Source organism: Cibotium barometz, chromosome 26, assembly GCF_041138505.1.
Source record: "Cibotium barometz isolate CiBa-2024 chromosome 26, ASM4113850v1, whole genome shotgun sequence".
Lineage (NCBI taxonomy): Eukaryota > Viridiplantae > Streptophyta > Polypodiopsida > Cyatheales > Cibotiaceae > Cibotium > Cibotium barometz.
This window is the reverse complement of record NC_141071.1, coordinates 5408884-5427453: the sequence shown is the minus strand read 5'-3', so window position 1 is coordinate 5427453 and position 18570 is coordinate 5408884. Positions and strand designations below refer to the sequence as shown.

The 18570-nt window shown below is 43.3% G+C and overlaps 1 pseudogene; it reads right to left on the bottom strand.

Moving 5' to 3' along the window:
* Nucleotides 1-7907: 7907 nt before the first annotated feature.
* On the bottom strand, nt 7908-11280 carry LOC147623597 (bifunctional pinoresinol-lariciresinol reductase 2-like; annotated as a pseudogene).
* Between the last annotated feature and the right edge of the window lie 7290 nt (nt 11281-18570).

The window sequence follows — 18570 nt, the reverse complement described above, 5'->3', positions numbered from 1 at the left end:
CAAACTTTGCAATTGGATGTATTTTGGCTCAATCGGGAGAACATAATAAGGATTTCCCAATCTCATATGCTAGTCGACAGTTGAACAATGCTGAGAAGAATTACACCACAACAGAAAGAGAAGGATTGTCCATGATATATGCAGTGAAAAAGTTTCGCCATTACCTTTTGGCTAACAAATTCATATTTTTTGTGGACCATCAAGCATTGCTATATTTGGTCAATAATCCTTATGCAACTGGAAGGATTGTGAGGTGGTTTATCATCCTTCTTGAGTTTGATTTTGAAGTGGTAGTTTGAAAAGGAACAACTCATCTTAGGGCAGATCATTTGTCTCGAATCACCTCTGGCGAAGCTCCTGTGGGTGTAGATGATGATATGTTAGATTCAACACTTTTCCTTGTAGAGACAGCTCCTAGATGGTTTGAATCCATCTTAGAAATTTTGACAAGTGGACAGATACAATAGCGGGTCCTAATGGGAACCTATGGCGACCATTCAAGTTAATCTCAGGGAGATTATATCGTCAGGGTAATGATGGAGTGTTGCGACTTATACCTAACCCTGACCAATATGAGGAAATCTTGGAATGGGCACATGCGGGTATTGGTGGAATCCATGCATCAGCTACTACTTGTGTGCGACGTATATCTCAGGATGGGCAATGGTGGCCTACCATGCATGCGGATGCTGAAAAATTTGTTCGTAACTGTGCTTCATGTCAAATTCAACAGCTAATTCATAATATCACATTATTCCAAATTTCAACTACACCAAGTTGGAGTAAGTATATTGTGGACTATCTTTAGCATGGTCATACGGATCAAAAAATTCCTAAACATCGAAAGCGTGCTATTAAAGTTGAAGCGGCAAACTATATGCTGATAGAGGGCCAACTCTACAAGAGGGGCAAGGATGGCAACTTACGCATGTGTGTATGTGAAGCTGACTACTTGAAAATCTTGACTCATGCACATGCAGGTGTCGGGGGTGGACACTTTTCAGGCAATACCACGCTAAGTTGATTAGGTGGTCTAGGCTTTGGTGGCCAACCTTACAAATGGATGCCGAAGAATATGTAAAACGTTGTGACGATTGTCAAAGGACCAAACCTCCCATCACAAAGGACAATATGCCATTGCGGCCTATGTTAAGCACACGTGCTTTTGCAAAATGGGGTATTGATTTTGTCGGTCCCATTAAACCTCCAGCTCGTCACACACATGCTGAATATATTATAGTCGCAACTGACTATTTGACCAAATGGGTAGAGGCAAAGGCAACAGTCAAAAATGATGCCAGAACCACAGCCAAGTTCTTGTATGAGTACGTGTTTACACGCTATGGCTTACCTATTGAGATCGTTAGTGATCAAGGGGTGCACTTTGTGAATGAGGTCATAGAGTTTTTGCTTCAAGAATTTATGGTAATTCAAAAGCGTTCTGCACCCTATCATCCCCAGACCAATGGACAAGCTGAGAGTACTAACAAGATTCTCTGCACAGCACTCACAAAGATTGTTGAGGGACATAGGACTGATTGGGAGCAAAAGTTGCACTCAGTTCTTTGGGCATATAGGACAGCCTATAAAACATCTGTGGGCACAACCCCATTTGAGCTTGCTTTTGGATTAGATGCAATTCTTCCCATTGAATTTCTTGTACCTACTCTACGAGTTGCCAAACAATTGGATTGGACTGGTCATGAGCTTTCACAACGCATTGATGAATTGGAAAAGCTTGATGAGACCCGCTTATTGGCGGTAATGGGGATGTATGCTGAGAAGAGGAGACAGAAGCAATGGTATGATAGAAATGTAACAATTGGCCGATTCAAAAAAGGAGACCTTGTGCTCTTGTACACACTTAAGAAGCATAAGAGAAAGCTCGAGAAATGTGGCCTAGGACCGTTTGTGATTAATGAGCTTACTCCAAGTGGTGCAGTGCATTTAGAGACACTAGAAGGTGAGCAAATGCCTAACTTCATTAATGGAAGTCGTCTCAAGAAATACAATGAACCATTAACTGAAGCCATGCTTCAACAAATGCATGCTGCATAAACACGGAAAGAAGCACTTGACCTACTTAAACGTCAGGCTCAAGAGGAGGCTAAAGCTAGAGTTGTAAAAGCCAAGGAGCGTCGCAAAGCTTCTATGATGGTCTTACAGTTGGCTACTGATGAACCATATGTCGATCCTTTCAATATTCAAGTGTGCCTTCATCTTCATGAGACTACCTACTTTGTCTCTGCCTTAATTGACTCTGGTGCAGATTATAATGTTCTCTCGTTTGACACATGGAAAGCCTTGGGACAACCAACACTTGTACAAATTCGTGTTGACTTACGAAGCTTCTCAGGTGAAGATAACCCTATAGAGGGAAAATGTGTCATTATGATGTCCATTCAGGATCACCAGATGTCAGTGTCCTTTTATGTGGCACGTAAGTCCAAGGCAGTAGTAGAGGCTGTTCTCGGTCGATCGTGGTTAAATGCTACCAATTGCTCATTAGATTGGAAGAATAGACAATACAAGTTGCAAATTGATTCGGATTGCATCTTGGGATCTGCTACTCCACGAGCTTTATCGTGTCAAAAGGGTAATGTTTCTACCTTACACAACCCACTCTCAAAATCTGCTCTTGAAGCTCCAACACAAATGATGTGGATAATTGATGAGTACTCAAGTAAGGGCCATGGCTGGCATGTTCCAACTACTCTAGTTGCTGCTCAAAGAAGGCCAGGCAAGAAGGAATTATCAATTTGGCTACCCAAAGATGCGTACATACTTGTACCATCTAGCCCAGTTGCTAAGCCTCCTAAAAAGCACATCTTTTCCAAGCCTAAACCTCGGATTGTTACTCGTTGGCTCCCAAAACATGTTCTTAAAGCACAGGGCTATTATGAGCGTGCAACAGCAATTTGGCTTCCAAAATACCATGGTTTGCTAGGGGTAAAAGAGTGTATCAGAAAGATTCCAAAAGCCACCCTTGGTTTTCCATATCAGTGGTGCAAAAGAAATCAACACAAACTCTTCAAGATAGGATAGGTGGCTGTGATAGCACCTACAAACACTACAAGAGTAGAAGCCTGTAGCGACCCTTACGGGGGTCGCTACAGAATTCGTTCCAAAGGTCGCTTTTGAACATCGTTTAAACGACCTCTATAGCGACGTTTTTGCGATGCATAAACGGCGCTTTTTGGGTGGCATAAACCACGTTTTTAGGGTGGCATATGCATCGCATTTGGGTGGCATAAACGACGTTTCGAGGACGACGTTTCGAGGGTGGCATAAACCACGTTGTTAGGTGGCATAAACGACACAAATTGAATGGCATAAACACCTAAGTTTGGGTGGCATAAGCGACCTTTTTTGAGTGGCATAAATGACCCTACAAAGGGTGGCATAAACGACTCTATTTTGGGTGGCATAAACGACCCTGTTTGGGTGGCATAAATGACTTTATGAAGGTGGCATAAGCGACCCTATTTGTATTATTTTTTTTTAGCCGTTGGGGTCGCTTAAAAGACCTTTGTTCTGAACGTTTTTTTTTAGCCGATGCGCATTCTCTCTCTCTCTCTCTCTCATTACACATTATCTCCACTTGTGTCTCTTGCACACACATTCTCTCTCTCTTTCTCCCTCTCTCTCTCTCTCTCTCACACACACACACTTCACATAAACATTAGTCTCTCTCTCTCTCTCTCTTTCTCCCTCTCTCTCTCTCTCTCACACACACACACACTTCACATAAACATTGGTCTCTCTTTCTCTCTCTCTCTCTCTCTCATACACACTTGCCTCTTTATCACACACACATCGTACGTATACAAACATCACAAAAAATCTCTCTTTCTCTCTCTCTCTCTCTCACACACACACATACGCACGCGCATTCGTGTACGACAAAAGACCCAAGAATTGACATACATCGACTTTTGAAAAAGCAATGGCCGACATCGATTACGGTAAGTATAAATTAAATTTTGCAATCAATTAACATTTAAATCTGTAGATTTGGGAGGTAGACACTTCAAGAAACTCTTGATAGATGTAACACAGGTGCATCATGGCCAAAAACACACATACATAAAGAAAATGTTAATGAAAGAGCGCCATCATTCTGAATGAGCGACTATATGTATCAAAAAATTATGTCTACAAACTTAGCACTAAATGGCTCTATCATTAATCGGAGTCATCGGAGGAAGAGTCCTCCTCTTGTACATTCTTGGGTGGTTGCGATGATAACCCTGCTGCTACCTGTCGAGCAACCTCGTCCATGTCGTTCTCACCATGTTGCTCCTGCAATTAAAAATGTCTATTAGCTATTTGAGTATAAAAAAAACCACATAACATATAACACATGCAGATCTTGATTGGCATAAAATAATATTTGATAGAATTACTTACAAAAGCATCGGGTGTCGGCATCTCCTTCTGTAGCGCTCTGTAGCCGTAAATTGTGGCTCTCCGTATCTCGTCTGCAGATGGTGCTCGACCATAATCCTTTCTCTGTCATTTAAACATTGCATATATATAAGTAAGAAGTGAATTGAATGCATATGAGATCATAGATACATGGATACATATATATATATATATATGTATATACAAATAGCTATAGATAGTCGAACAAAAAATTTGTGCACTTACAAAGAGTGCTCGAAAGCCACTAGAGCCCATCCGGCCAAGCCGAGAGGTGTGCCCTGACTGGACACGAGCCTGTGCTGCCTCCTGCAAATTAAATGCACTTTTATATGAATATATAATTAATGCTATTCGAGAAGTACCTATCATATGCATTGAGTGAATTAACTTTGTGTACCTTCTGTTGAGGCCATGTCACTCTCAAGCGAATCTCTTTCCTGAAGTGCCGCCAAGAATCTTTGCACATCGCAAGTGGGCGTGTATGCATGGATAACAAAGCTCCTCCTGGTTGGAGAGAAGAACAATCAGACAACGAAACCACATAGATGTTATGTGGCCAAGGGGTCCCACTAAAGATAAGTGCTAAGGAGAGGGAAGCGCTTAGTACTTTTGTGGTGTATAACTCAGATTGCATGCAAAAATGGATTGACAAGCATGACAAAGAATGCAAAGAGAGAAACAGGAGAAGTAGGGCATCCAAAAAGGGTCGGAGTGCACCTCCAACGATGAGCCTAGAATGGTTGAATACATATATCAGAGAGATGCAAGGGTAGGGGTTTGAAATCTCACGAGAAGAGTTTGAGCTTAGCCTAGGATGCGACACCATGGTAAGTTACTCCAATGTTATATTTTAATTTGAATAATACTACATGATTTTCTGGATTCTAACCATACATGTTCATGTGGTTCCCATGTGGTTTTAGGTCCCAGCTCACAGCAACATGTGTGTGTGTGGTCAGCATCTCCGCATCAAGAGGATTGATGATCTTCGTGTTACTCAGGACTCTTGCATCGTTGCTTCCTTTCATCAACTCTCTCGTGCAAGTGCTTGTGACACAAATTTGATTGAGGATGAGCTCGGCTACGTAGGGGATCTGGAGGGCATATACAAAATTAACTATCGTGTTATGAAACAGGTACGCATGATTCGTTTCAAAATATTATGCAAACCAATTGATTGAAATATTCAGCATCTTTGAGTAACAAGTTTATATACATTATAATATTGCAGGTAATTTTGAAGGTGCGTTGGTTTCGAGCAGAGTACAAAGGAAAAAGGGCCACCTTGAGGCACGAACAAAGCGGCTTCTGGTCCGTTGACTCATCGAAGCTCCTACGAGCAACCAAAGAGCCCTATCTCTTCCCGATGCATGCACAACAAGCTTTCTTTTACAAAAATCCAACTGGCAATCCATGTTGGCAAATTGTTCATGTGAACCCTAGAAGCCGAAGATTGTTTGATACCACCTTTTCTATTGAGCGTGAAAATACACCACACACAACAATGACCTCTACAAAGCCCGACAATACACCAGACACAACAATGACCTCTATATCACATGGGCAAGGAGATACAATTCTTCGCATTAGAGAAGCAGATTTGATTTCACAAACAAATGTCACACCACCCTCAACGGATGATGAAGGGGATGATCTGGGTAAAGATTTATCGGATGATCTAGGAGAAGATCTACTAGAGGCTGACATCATTGAGCAAATCTCAAAATCCACCTCGAACAATGCTCCACTCCCTGATGGACTCGGCGTATGCCTAACAGAGATGGAACTTCAAGAGGCTATGGCTGACAATGATGAGGTGTTCTTAGAGATTGATATCTTTGGCAAGGCATAGTTTCCAATTGTTCATAAACAGCTTGGCTCATCAATTCAAAAGAAAATGGTAATGTGTTTCTATCTCGATATCCTTTTTTTTCATTGCTTGTTTTGATTGTACATGATACTAACTATAGGGTGGGGTGGTAGGGGGAGCCTCTTGGTCTTAGAGTGGTAGGGGGAGCCTCTTGGTCTTAGAGTGGCCTTATGCTGCTACTTAGGGGTTCGATTCCCCTTAGGCTCGTGTTCTATAGTCATGAGTCCATGTACTATGCGTGTGTGTGTTTTGTCTTACAGGCAAAAGTGTTGTGAAAAGAGCTGATCGTGAAGCTAATGCGCAATGAGCAGCTGATCGTGAAGCTAATGCGCAATGAGCAGCTGACGTGGCTGATGATGTAACTCACGATGCTGATGTGGCATCAAGAGCTGAGGTGGCAAATTAGCAACATCTAGTTAGGGTGTGCAAGCATCTAGTTAGCAAGGCTGGACTTGAGAGGTTTCCAAGACAAGTAGGGGAGAGAGGGTATAAAACTGCTCATACCCTTTATACCTGCTTTATGCCAGAAAGAACTCGCTTCTGGCAGAAGAAGCTGGCCTTTTTGACCAGTAAAGCTGCCCTTTTCCTCAGATGGCGAGGAAGAGCTATGCACAAAAAGAAGAATTGGTGGGCTGATTTGTGTGTGTGTAAGTGCGAGAGTATGTGAACTTTCTAGAGAACGTTTCAGGTGTTTGACGTTCCAAACTTTCTTTATTTAATTTAACAATAATTCAACCATATTACTCAAAGAAAGAAGTAGACTTGAATAACATAGCAAAGCAAATAATTGTACCGTGCATTGTTCCGTCGATGCTTTAGAAGCGTTTGCATCTCATGCAATACAGCGGTCTCGTCCCAACCAACGCCAAACTCCTACGCGAGGATTGCCAACACATATTTTTTGTCATTATCATCTTGATCCCTATAATTTGAAAAAAAAAAGTCACTTTAGCTAGATTTATCATTTGATATCAATGTATACAGAGATTTTAAAAAATACATGAAAGAATTGGACTTACCACCAGTGGATGTGTATCTTGGGCATGTATGTGTGCACGAGCTCTCTCAAGCGGCGACGGAAAAGTGCCCCACCGTCTACATACTGCACTCGCCCACTCTGATCCACCTGAATGCTAATGGTGGGCATCGTGCCCGATAGCATGCGAAGCTCCGAGGTGGCAGGTGGAGGTGCAGAAGGAGGCACACATGGTGAAGAGACTGGTGATGGTGATGGCTGACTACTACTACTACTGCACAAAAAACACATATAATTTTTAAGATTCATTTTGGATGGTTTCATGAAAATTACACCTAGACACGGAGTAGATTAATGCATACCTCGAACGGCGGTGCCTCTGTGCCAAGGGAGTGCCCTCGGCCTGTGTCAAAACACTGGGGCCCAGCGTCTGCTGCACCTGCATCTGCACCAACAGCGTATGCACGGGTTGGGGTGTGCCGCCACCTCCGGGAATAGGATCCCTCGAAGAGCCCTCCCCAAAGGCTACTGGCCGTACTAGTGTCACCCATGAGTGGTCTCCCCAAAGGCTACTGGCCGTACTAGTGTCACCCATGAGTGGTCTCCTACATCTAAAGTAAGGAATCCCTTCAATTGCATCTTTTTTCTCTTCTTTATCCCAACCCACCAATGTTTAAGACTCTCTTCTCAACAAATTGAAGGGATTTTCTCCTAATTCCATCAAATTAACACACAAATATCCATGTGGAGACTACTCTCCCTACATCTGAAGTAAGAAATCCCTTCAATTGCATTTTTTTTCTCTTCTTTATCCCAACCCACCAATGTTTAGGCCTCTCTTCTCAACAAATTGAAGGGATTTTCTCCTAATTCCATCAAATCAAATATCCATGTGGAGACTTGATGAATCAATGGTGGGATTTAATTTACATGGTCATTACTATAACAAGTTGTGGCATCTCTTGTTTTTCTTTAAAATGCAAAGTGTACTCCAATTTACACTTTGAAAGACTTGATAAATTCAACCTTCATCCTTTGAGCACCAAACTAGCACACACATAAGCATATAGGAAAACCATAAACATGAGAAGCTTCATGTTAGCAAAGTTCTATTCACTCCAACCATAAAGCTCAAAATAGTGAAAATGCTCATACATCAAAAGCAATAAGAAATTTGCACAAATAATAAACATAAGAAACTCAAAACTGAGAGCTTATCATAGACAAATGGATTTGGGGTATACACAAATCCAGTAAAAATTTAGAAGTCCTTGAGACCATCAGCCACCTTGTCCACAAATGAACACTTGATGTTTTCCCTAACACGTTCACAAATCACCACTTCATCTACTAGATGAGATCCAAACCACACAATTAAAAATCATCACATAGTTACACGCACCCTTAGGACTTATTTCTAGCCTTATAAGTGGGATGTTTAACTAGCTTTCCATGATTCAATTACTAAACCCATGTAATCACAAAATGCCTATCCCAAGGTCAATCTATCCCCTATCTATCCTAAGAGAGAAAGACCTAGGTTGGGGGGGTACACAATGTATTATGTTTGTCTTTGTGGTTATATATATATATATATATATATATATATATATATATATAGAGAGAGAGAGAGAGAGAGAGAGAGAGAGGATTTGTGTCTTTGCCCTACCATGTAGAGGTAGGCCCCTACCATGTAGAGGTAGATACTATGTTCATCGGTATGTTTTTTTAAGTCCAAGAAATCAAGGCAACTAAATTTGTTTAAATGCATACCCACATACCCCGTTTAATGTTAATGCATTTTGCAACTAGTTACAACTTCTCTCCACTAAGTTTCTCTCTATAAGGAAAGTTTAATGTTAATGCATTTTGCAACTAGTTACAACATCTCTCCACTAAGTTTCTCTCTATAAGGAAAGTTATTATGAATATTATTTCACTAAAATCATAATCTTTGTCGGACTAAACCAAAGGAAGGTTATTATGAGTACTTCATCTAATATTTATTATCTTTTGCATGCTCAAACATTAACATAACTAAAGGTTATTAGAAGCTATCACTTATCGTAACTCAAGAATATAGGTTTCCCTTGCTCTGTCTATTTTGTGAAGGAAGGAGAGAGAACAAGACCTTATCGTAAATACTAGTTGGGAACCCGTGCTTCGCACGTACCCAAACCTCCTCTTCCCCTTCCCAAACCTCCGAATTCTTGCCACATGGCAGCTTTGTGAAACCCTTCCTTAAGATAATGTAGAGATGTAGAGATGCATCACAGATTTAGAAAATTCATATAAATCTATATCATGAAGAGAGAATGTATGCTTACCATGCATGTCCTTAAGCCATGTAGACTCAAGAATGTGGGTCTTTTGTAGTGCTGTTCCTGACTGCTCTTCCCAAATGGCACCACCTCGTTTTGAGAAAGGACGTTTGCTGCTGGGCGAATGTAGACAGTCGTGTTTACTACACGAGGATCCTCTACAGTTTTGATCACATAAGCTGCAGCATCCTCCTCTCTCACCCAGATTACTGCAAAGCCTCAAATTATCTCGAAATTAATTCATAATCTAAGGTGTAAACCTTCGAAAAAAATATGGCAAAAATGTTATACGTAGGATTTGACCTTTTTGATTGCCATCACCGTAGATGACCACGCTGTCCGTGGGTGGCAAGAACCGGCCATATTGAGCAAGGCCAGCCAAGAAGTAGCCGGCAAAGTAGTTGGCCGAGACGTAGGTGTAAGGGATCCCCGCCTTCTCCACAGCTCACCGGACTTGTCTCTTTTCCGCAAACAAATCACCCGCCGGCGACGAACAGTCCACCAGATGGTCCGGATCCATCCCATACTCCGAAGGCAAAAACCTCTACACCCACCATTAACACGCATGCAATGCTTCTGAATTAACCTTGATGCCCAATTAATTAAGCATGCCTGCTGCATTCATCATGTCACTGCTGATTGCAATAAACAAATCCAATCATGATTATCACCGTCTGCTTTCTATCAGTCATCTACCTATTCCTCGTCGCTATCTAGCTCATGATAAATTAGTCATCCTAACTCTCATCATTAAGTCCTGCAGCTGCTGATTTTACCTCGATGTTCCCAGCTTCTTTCATGGCCTCTATCAGCTTCAGTTGATCTAGAAGTTTGTGTTCACCCATGGCTGATATCACAATGTCTACTTGCTTCACTGCATCTACCAGGCTGCTATGATCTTCTACGCTGCCCTGCAATTAGGTACTGAAGCACAGAAATTAGTCTCAAAGGAATGGAATAATCATTGGAACATTTACTTTATTTCAAATAAGTAATTTCAAGTATTGCACTGCTCACAACTTTGATTCAAGAGTGAGGGACGGTGCAGTTGGGGTTTTTTTTTACCTTCAAGAAGGTAGCACCGGATCTCTTGAGGGACATCAAGAGCTAGGCCTTGTGAATACTGTCCAGTTCACTCACACTATATATCACTAACTAACTACTTGCTTACGATCTTCGCCTGCAGTTGCTTGCTTGAAAGTTGAAACTGCCACCTTAGAACAATGGCTACTGCTGCTGCTGCTGTGATTGCTGGCGCCGACTTCTCAATAAACCTGCTTACCGCCTTGTTGGGCACTACGAGTGTGGACCGCAAGATCGCAATTGGGCTGCATAACAACTCCAAGGATGAGTGGAGCACACCTCGCGTGCACTTCGTGTCCGGCACCTCCGATGCCGGCCTTCCTGGGGCCATCCCTGCAGACCATGTGCTCTTGTTCGCAGCTCGCAAGACCAATGGCGCTGCGCAAGGCACTGTGGGCGTCATGACCTTCCGAGCGGACGAAGAGAAACGTAGGGTGCCCAGCATCCAAGCTCGCCTGGGCGATGTGCTTGCCAATGTAACCAGTAGCGCCAAATATCAGCACACGACCGGGCTGTGACATTGCTTGTATGAGAGAGTGCGTAGGGAGGGCGCGTTGTCTCTAATTACGTAGCCACACGCGCGCGCTCGCACACTCTCTCGCTCTCTCTCTCTCTCTCTCTCACACACACACACAGACGCACCCACTCTCAAGTGGGAGAGCGTCCGACAAAGCGCAGTGCGCCTACACTCCCGAACACTGTGCCTTTCCCTTTGGTGAAATAGATACCCCACCAACACAAACCTTACCTGGCCGCGTGAGCTTGGATTGAGAGACGAACTGCGCATCGCCGTGAGCGTGGAATCAAAGTTTGAAGCTGCTACAGTGCACGCGAAACGGGCGAAGAAAATGAACACATTTTAGTTTTTGCCAAAATTCGCGATGCATAAAGGACCCAAAAAAAAGGTGGCTTATGCATCGCAAGTTCGATGCATAAACCACTCATTTTCAGTTTGCAAGGGTCGCTACAATGGTGGCATAAACAACTTTAATTTAAAGGTCGCATAAGCATCCACGAAAGCGACCCCCGCCATTTTCTTCATATTTATATGAGGGTCGCTATGTATAGACCATTCTTGTAGTGAAATCTACTTGTGTTGATCTTCCTAAAACATGTATTGAAACACAAGTTGTCCCAATTTCTCCTTGTTACACAATTCCACTATCAACTTGTGTACCTAAGACAAGTCCAAATGAGTCTCATTTGAGCATAGATTCTAGCACTTCAATGCCTAAATCCTCTTATCTTGCTCAAATTCCAAGACAATTGCTAAAATTCCCACCTAAGAAGGACATACCCAAAACCAAAGATAAGGCATTAACATTACAATTGAAGCTCTTTGGTAGATCAGTGTTTGCATAATGTGGTTCCTTATGCCATTAGAAGATGTGTTCTTTTTGAGATAATCTTGTTTTTGATTAGAATTTTAATGATGGATATGAGTGTTTCTAAATTTCATTGTTCTACGTCCAGATAACTCCTGATGGATATTTGGCGAGATACATGTCCACCATGCATTGACCCTGATAGTACTCGACCTGATCATCGCGGGGGTTATAATCCTCCTCCATTTCAAACTCATTCTAGGTACTTCTATGCTCCTTTAGGTGAAAATTGCTGTGGGCATCACTTTGTCACGTTATTCTATCAACAGCATCACCCATTTCCACATTGTCAAGAGTGTGCACGACTCGTATTAGGAGAAGTTTCACATATTTGTTGGATATGCCGCTCTTACTTTAGACGATATGGTACGGGCTTAATGAAACAAATTGTGGGAATTACACCCCAACGCCATAATCTTCTTAATGTGAGAATACCAGAGAGAGGACCAAATCAACGTAGATTACCTGAGGAGGTTCAAGCACAACTATGGAGGGATACATGCTTAAATGACTTGCAACCACCTATCTTGCAAGCCCTCCTTCCCCAAGCCTCAACATGTCAATATTGGATCAATATGAGTACCTATATTGCGCAATTCCAAAATCGAAATTGTCTGCTGAACCTTCCCATAGAACCAATGCCATATTTTAGCGAGGAAGCACTCCTTCCTCTACCACCTTCTCCAGAGGCCGGTTTTTGTGAGGGGTTGTCCCTGCATCCTGAGGAAATTGATACCATCTTTCCAGCAGACGTGGACACGGATCCACCACCAGCGCAAGGGTAAGCTCAGTGACTCCACAATAAGATCAAAAAGCCAGGGCACTTTTCTCCCATTGGGTTTTTTCCCTTATCGGTGATTGGCACCAATAACAAATTTTATTCCTTTCTTTTCTTTTCTTGTTTGTTAATAAAATTTTTGTAGAGATCTCAGCTAAACAATGTTGAGATATCGAGCTCTAGTGAGGCGGTGGACACTGATGACCCGCCTGGGGGATAGGCCCCGCACTTACACCACTGGCATAGTTGGTGAGATCTTGGGTGATATGCGGCCAGTGGGATGACAGGCTGTGTGACAGCCACTCTAGAGACTGGCATAGTTATAGCGCCAGCTCATTTAGTCGGGTTCACATTATAGAGAACCCGTGTATGTATTTGGTTGAGTACCTTTCATATTGTGTGTACTCTTATTCTTGTATATGGTGTGTTGAGTAGAGAAGAAGAAGATTTTCAGCCTCTCACCTTGTGTGTTCTCTATTAGGGTTTTGTGAGTGTGTGTGTGTGCTTGCAAGAGCTCAAGCTCTCTTCCCCCCTGCATCTTTTCATGGTATCAGAGCCTGGTTCGTGCTAAGGGCTGAGCTGCAAGCAAGAGAACCACAGGAAGCGGTACGAGGGTAAGAGCTTCAACTACTCTTCCCTATTGTGTTGGTGACTACACCCTTGTCGGGAGCTCTACGGGAGGCACCGGCAAACGATATCCGATTGAGGAGCTTTCTTCGCGGGAGTGAAGCTCTAGGGCAACTATACAGTCCTTTGGACTTCACTTTTCGGGCCGAAAACGCGTTTCGGGCGCGTCTGGACCTCCGTTTTTCAGAAAGCAGGCGATTTCGAGCACTGCGGGTAAGTCATCGATTCTCTGCAGAACTCTGTTTTAAGAACTGCAGGAAGACAGATTGACTGTGCAGACACTGTGGGTGCTGCAAAGAGGTCTACAGTTGCCATTGGGTGTATGTATGCGCATTGAAGTCACTGGTTGTGACATTTGAGAGTACTGCAGTACCGCTGTGCAGAAAATACAGCATTTGTGCAGAAAAACCAGAGTGCAGTTTCTGGTAAAGTTGTGTGTTTGGCAAGATGTCTAATGATGGCATAACACAGATTGTGGCTGAGAAGCTGGACAAGAATAACTTCCACGCTTGGAGGTTCAGGTTGACTAATTTCCTGATGGGAAAAGGCTATTGGGACTACATAGAAGGTGAGCATGAAGAGGCACCGGAGATACCGGATATAAATCCGACTGCTGCAGATGTAAAAGAGTTTAAAGACTGGAACCAAGGAGCCAGGAAGGTTATGTATTGGCTTTCCATTAGTATACAGGACACCATGATTGGGCACATTCAGGATGCCAAGTCCCCCAAGGAGGCGTGGGACACCTTGGTAAAGCTTTATGAAACAAATACCAAGGCTCGTAAGATACAGTTGAAGAATGAACTTCATACTGTGGAGAAAAAGAGCATGTCTGTGAATGACTATGCGCTGAAGATAAAGGGTATTGTGGAATCCCTTGCATCTATTGGTGTTTCAGTAGATGATGATGACAAGGTGGAAGTCTGTCTACGTGGTCTCGGGCCACAATACAAGGCGTTCAAGACGTCCATTCAGACTCGGGAAAACATTCCCAATTTTACAGATTTGGTGTCTATGCTGATTATCGAAGAGAAGAGCTTGGGTGAAGACCAACAGTCTTCACAAAGTAAAAGCAGTTCAGAGCAACAGGCCTTCTACACGAGTTCAGGAAGAGGACGAGGTAGAGGAGGCCGTGGACGCGGTCAAGGAGGTGGCCGAACAGGTAATCAGAATTATGGTCAGCAGCAGCAGCAGCAACAACAGTCCCAGAATCAACAACAACAACAACAACACGCAGGTGGAAGAGGAAAATACAGAGGCAGGGGGAGTCAAAGAGGCCGTGGAAATTGGCAAAGGCAATATAATGATGCACGTGAATGCTACTATTGTGGTAAGCCAGGACATGTGCAGTCAGAATGTTATAAGAAGCAGGCTGACATGCAAAATGGGAAAGTGCAGCAAAACAACTATGCATCCTCAAGCAGAAATAATGAGGATAATGAAAGGTTGTTTGTTATGCAGCATGTTGTGAATGCCATGTCTGAAAATGTTGATGCAGCACAAAAAGATAATGTATGGTATGTGGATTCAGGCGCTTCGAACCACATGACAAGTCATGGGGAGTGGTTCAAGGACATGAAGAACCCGGAAAGACCAGGTTTTGTGGAAACAGGGGATGACACTGCTCATCCAATTGCCCACATTGGAGATGTGCCATTATCTATGCAGGATGGCAAAGTGAAGTACCTTGCAGATGTACTTCATGTACCGAACATAACAAAGAATCTGGTTTCAGTTGGCCAGATGATTGAGCAGGGGTTGCAGGTTCGGTTTAACCCTGATGGGTGTTATGTTGAAGATTTCAAAGACAAGTGCAGGTTGGTTGCAAAAGGCAACAGAGTGGGCAGAATGTTTACGTTGGATGTAGACATGCCTGAAATGAGTGCTGCGATGTTTGCAAATGGTTCAGGAGTTGTTGCAGACACAGACATATGGCATAAAAGAATTGGACATGTAAATGTGCAGAGATTGAAGTCTATGCAGACAAAAGGAATTGTGACAGGGCTGCCAAAATTTAAAGTGGAAGGTATGCAGAAAATATGTGAAGCATGCCAATTTGGGAAGCAAACAAAGCATGTGTTTCCACGTAACAGATATGTGAGCAGAAATGCACTAGATGTTGTGCATTCAGATGTATGGGGTCCTACGAAGACCGTGTCTATGGGAGGCTGCAGGTACTATGTCACTTTCATTGATGACCACACAAGGAAAGTGTGGGTATATTTCATGAAGGAGAAGAGTGAGGTTTTCACTCACTTTCAGAATTTCAGGTTTTTGGTTGAAAAGCAAACAGGAAAATATGTCAAGTGCCTAAGGTCAGATGGAGGGGGAGAATACTTCTCCAATGAGTTCTCTGAATTTTTGAAGAAGAATGGAATTCGGAGACAGTATACATGCAGATACACTCCGCAGCAAAATGGAGTTGCTGAGCGGAAAAACAGGCACATTGCTGAGATTGCGCGGGCATTGATGGAAGAGAAAAATATGCCGCATTGCTATTGGGCTGAGGCTGTTTCTACAGCAGTATACATCATGAACAGGACTCCAACTGCAGCCATACATGATGTAACTCCAGAGGAGAGGTTTACTGGCAGAAAACCAGATTTATCTCATCTGAAAGTTTTTGGATGCATTGCATATGTGCATGTGCCAGATGAGCTGAGAACCAAGCTGGATCCGAAAGCTGAAAAATGTGTGTTTATTGGATATTCCCTTGAGCAAAAGGGATACAGGTGTTATAACCCTGCTACACGTGAGTTGAGGGTAAGCAGGGATGTTGTCTTTGATGAGATGAGCAGCTGGTATGCTGCTGAAAAAGAAGCTGTTGGGGCTGATTTGAGTGGAAGTGTGGTTGCACAGAATGCAGGTCAGCAATCACAGTCTTTGAGTGGACCAGGAGAGTCCTCATCTAGTGGGTCTGTTGATAGACCATGGAGTGGCAGGCTGCGTCATAATACCAGCCCTGCAAATGTGATTAGTACATCACGTAAAGGAAAAGAGAAAGTGGTTGAGCCCCTTGGTATGCCTGACATTTCTGCAGGGCATTCTCATGTTGATGGAGAGTCTAGTGGCTCAGATATGAGCCTTGATGAGGAGCTTGGGATCCCAGCTATGAGAACACCTGGTGTAAAGAAGGCTATGGAAGCCATGAATGAAAAGCTGCAAAGATCAGGGAGAGTGAAGAACCCTGTGCAGAGATTTACATATGACGGTTATGTGGCACATCACTATGCATATATGGCAAAGGTTGTGCAGGTTGTTGAGCCCACATGCATTGATGAGGCTGTTGGAAATGTGAATTGGGAGAAAGCTATGGATGAGGAGATGGATGTACTATATGGAAATGAAACTTGGGATTTAGTGCAATTGCCTGAAGGCAAGAAAGCCATTGGATGCAAGTGGGTGTACAAAGTTAAACATAACAGTGATGGAAGCATAAACAGGTACAAGGCTAGATTGGTAGCCAAAGGATATGCGCAGACATATGGGATTGATTATGAGGAAACTTTCAGCCCAGTTGCCAAGATGGCAACGGTGAGAGTTGTGATAGCAGTGGCTGCGTCAAAGCAATGGTCTTTACATCAGATGGATGTAAAGAATGCATTCTTGCATGGGGATTTGCAAGAAGAGGTGTATATGTTGCAGCCACCTGGTTATGAGGATGTGGGTCACCCCGAGCATGTTTGCAGGTTGAAGAAAGCCTTGTATGGCTTAAAGCAAGCACCAAGAGCATGGTCTGACAAGATTTCTGAATATCTTGTCACTATTGGCTTTCATGTAGCCAATGCAGATTTCTCATTGTATGTGAGACATGGTGATAGAGGAGTTGTGCTTGTTGTCATCTATGTAGATGACTTGATCATTACGGGGGACCATGATGCAGAGATCTTTGATGTAAAGATCTTGCTTAGACAGAAGTTCGAGATGAAGGATCTGGGGGAGCTCAGATATTTCTTGGGCATTGAGGTGATTAGGTCACCACATGGTATTGGATTACTGCAGAGACAGTATGGCTTGGACATGTTGTCCAAGTATGGTATGACAGGCTGTAAGCCTATTTCTGTGCCATTGGATCAGAATGGCAAGTTGAGTGCAGATTCAGGAGAGATCTTGGAGGATCCTACTATGTACAGACGCATAGTAGGAAGTTTGATCTACATGACGATCACCAGACCAGATTTGAGCTATGCTGTTGGGTTGGTGAGTCAGTTTATGCAGGTTCCACGGAAACCGCATTTGGATGCAGTGAGACGCATACTGAGGTATGTGAGGTCTACTCTGCATTGTGGACTATTCTATGAGACTGGGACAGAGATATGTGTACATGGGTACACGGATGCTGATTGGGCTGGTAGTATCTCAGATAGAAGATCTACCAGTGGATTCATGTTTTCTTTGGGGAGTGCTGCTGTGACTTGGAGCAGCAAGAAGCAGCCTACGGTTGCTCTATCGAGTACAGAGGCCAAGTACAGAGGAGCTGCTATGGCAGCATGTGAGGTAGCTTGGTTGAGAAAGCTACTTGCAGATTTGGGTCTATCAGTGGATAGACAAGTTGTCATTTTCTGTGACAACATTAGTAGTATACAGTTGGCCAGGAACCCAGTCTTTCATGCTCGTACGAAGCACATAGAGGTCCACTACCACTTCGTCAGAGAGAAGGTCTTGGCAGGAGACCTTGACCTTGTTTATGTCAGCACAGAGGATCAGGTAGCTGACATCTTCACCAAAGCATTGGGTACAGAGAAGCTCCGCAGATTCAGGGCTTCGCTTGGTGTACATGAGATGGAGTTGAGCTCGAGGGGGAGTGTTGAGATATCGAGCTCTAGTGAGGCGGTGGACACTGATGACCCGCCTGGGGGATAGGCCCCGCACTTACACCACTGGCATAGTTGGTGAGATCTTGGGTGATATGCGGCCAGTGGGATGACAGGCTGTGTGACAGCCACTCTAGAGACTGGCATAGTTATAGCGCCAGCTCATTTAGTCGGGTTCACATTATAGAGAACCCGTGTATGTATTTGGTTGAGTACCTTTCATATTGTGTGTACTCTTATTCTTGTATATGGTGTGTTGAGTAGAGAAGAAGAAGATTTTCAGCCTCT